This window comes from Podarcis melisellensis (genome assembly GCF_964234715.1).
Source record: "Podarcis melisellensis genome assembly, chromosome: 10".
Classification (NCBI taxonomy): Eukaryota; Metazoa; Chordata; class Lepidosauria; order Squamata; family Lacertidae; genus Podarcis; species Podarcis melisellensis.
The window spans coordinates 14823412-14825895 of NC_138542.1; the positions used below are offsets into that span (position 1 = coordinate 14823412).

At 39.4% G+C, this 2484-nt stretch overlaps 1 long non-coding RNA gene across 1 annotated transcript; it reads left to right on the top strand.

Moving 5' to 3' along the window:
* Positions 1 to 493: 493 nt before the first annotated feature.
* On the top strand, positions 494 to 2186 carry LOC309379745. Its single transcript, XR_014172629.1, has 2 exons — positions 494 to 621; positions 1474 to 2186. It is a non-coding gene; the product is annotated as an uncharacterized lncRNA (long non-coding RNA).
* Positions 2187 to 2484: the final 298 nt, after the last annotated feature.

Genomic DNA, 2484 nt, shown 5'->3' on the forward strand with positions numbered 1-2484 from the left:
ATATTGGTTACTGGGTGGCTTAGGTGGTGAAAGGTAGTCTCCCAAAGTTTCCAAAGATGCTTTCCGTTGGGTTTCTCTTCTGGTTTGCATATTGAACTGTGGGTTCTGGGGTGGGGAGACAGGACTTAAATTAAGCAACAAAGAGGAGTAACAAGAGCGTTTAAGATTGCTATTTATGCTGCACCGATAAATTAGCCCAGGTATAGCCTGGATTGGAATTGTGGTTTTTGATCAGAGTAAGTAGAAATATGAATAGGGAAAAAAAAACCTGTGGAGGACCATTGTTTATTTGTAACAGCATGGCAAGTTTGAGTGGCACTTAGATTGATACAGACCACTTTTTGATTATTATTATTTTTTTAAAAAACACACCATAAACACATCTTTGACTTGGTCGAAGTCATGCAATAGCACTTTAGGAAATTCTGTCCAGTTCCAATCAATTGTTGTGCAGATCACAGTGACAACTGTTTCTCATTTGGAATGCTCAGGGGAGTCATGTGCTGTTCACACTTTGTCTCAAAGATACCTGTTGTTCCACACATGACTTGATCAATGCCAAGTATTCTGCAGAACAACCCAAGCAAAGTGTGGGAGCATGGATATCTGCCTGGTGTTTTGGTGTGTTATATAGATTTCCTAAATATTCTTTAAATGGTCTGAATTGAAACTTTGCATGTAAAATGTTTGAGGCCCTCCAGAACGATGTTTAGTTTCTTACATTAATGCTTGGATGTCCTAGGTAGGGCAAGGACAACAGGAAGAAGGCCAAGCTTAGGCTTTCTGTTGCTTTTCATGTAAAAAGTTTGTCCAAGAGTTTTATAACAATCAGTCCAATCCTATCCAGATTTAGGAGAGGAGAGGATACAGATGGACAGGGCATTATTATTATTGTTGTTGTTGTTGTTGTTGTTTAGGACATGGGTAGGCATACTAAGGCCCAGGGGCCAGATCCGGCCCACGGACAGTCTCCGGGAACCAGCGTGTTTTTACACGAGTAGAAGGTGCCCTTTTATTTAAAATGCATCTCTGGGTTATTTGTGGGGCCTAGGAATTCATTCATTTTCCCCAAAAAAAATATGGTCCGGCCCCCCACAAGGTCCGAGGGACAGTGGACTTGCCCCCTGCTGAAAAAGTTTGCTGACCCCTGATTTAGGACGTCCCTATTTTCATCGGAGAAATGTTGGTGGGTATGAAAACAGCACTTTAAATTGGGCTTAGAAATGCTCTGGGAAGCCAGCATAGCTAGTGTGGAATGTGCTAACTGATTGAAGTTTCCCAAAATAAACATAAGAAGGTGCCTTGCATCGAATCAGACCAGTGTTGTCCACATTGGCAGAGGATGTTTTTTTTCCAGCGTTTAAGGCCAGGAACATTCCTAGCCCTAGCTGGATAGGCCTGAGATTGAACCTGCATGCAAAGCAGATATTCCACTGCTCAGCTACAACCTCCATCTGTCTCTTCCATTTATAGGTTTGCAAGCATGGTTTTATATCGGTGCAAAGCCAAGGCTCATTCTGGAATTAAGAATGACATTTGGACGCAGCTGTCTTGGAGGAGAAATTTGTCGTTTGCTGGATCCTCTAGTTGAACGTGCTGTTTTAGAAGCAGAGGCGCTGCTCTGCTATCACACATACAGGTGATATTCTGTCATGGCAACAGTGTGCATTGGAGCAAAAGTGTGCAGATTTACAAGCTTTCCATTCAATTTTATAATCAGAATGCTTCAGAATCTGTAAGGAAAACCAATGTCTATAATTCCAACTGCTTTGGGATCGCTAAGACACATTTTCATAGATATTTCTAGATGCATCAACAGAGGCACAAAACTTTGGAGGATATTGGAATAAAGCAAAGAAAACTGCGGAGGAACTGAGCAGGATTCAGACTCAGGTTTTTTGTTTACTTTCCAAAGAATTTGTCTCCATTAAAGGTGAAACTGACACCTTTAGAAATGTTTCTCCACCCTTGAAAAGAACCACTCTTCAGTGGAACTTCAGTGCTTGCTGGAACTCTATGTCTATACACTTTAGGCAGATTCCTTCAGTGTATTGTTTTCAGTGTCTGCTGAGAAAGATTTTGTTTAGGTAAGACTCCCCAGGGATGCGATTTTATTAAGCATATTTGCTTTTCAACTTCTTTTTTTCCCTAGTTTTCATTAAACATTATGTCTATTTGCTTTTAAAGTTTGATTCATTTTTTCTTATGACCATTTTATATTGTTTTATGTAAACTACCTAGAGGTTTTTTTTAATTAAGCAATATATATATATCTTGTGAAATAAATAAATATCACAGATGTCAATGCTTGGGGTGGGCAAATTTCTCAGTTTCAGTTTTTCTCAGTATCTTATTATTCCAACCTTAAATTCTATAGTCCCCATTTCTACCTCAGCTTGTGATTTTTTTAAAAAAAAACTCATGAAAAATTCAGTGTTTTGTGCAAACACACATCCTAACATGCAATTTTTGCCTAATATACAC